Genomic DNA, 212 nt, shown 5'->3' on the forward strand with positions numbered 1-212 from the left:
ACCCAAGACCCCCGCGCATGCGTAGTGTAGTATAGTTTTGCAACCCCAGAATTATGCAAATGTAATAGATAAGCAGGGAGGCGGTAATTTCTTGAAAAATGTGTGAATATTCATGTCTTTAAGGTATACAAAGAATGAACTTTTCTTTCCGCGTACGCCTGTTAGAAGGAGATCTCCCCCATGCGTCCAGCGCTGCAATACCGATGTCTGCT

This window comes from Phaethon lepturus, unplaced genomic scaffold, assembly GCF_000687285.1.
Source record: "Phaethon lepturus isolate BGI_N335 unplaced genomic scaffold, ASM68728v1 scaffold7142, whole genome shotgun sequence".
Taxonomy (NCBI): domain Eukaryota; kingdom Metazoa; phylum Chordata; class Aves; order Phaethontiformes; family Phaethontidae; genus Phaethon; species Phaethon lepturus.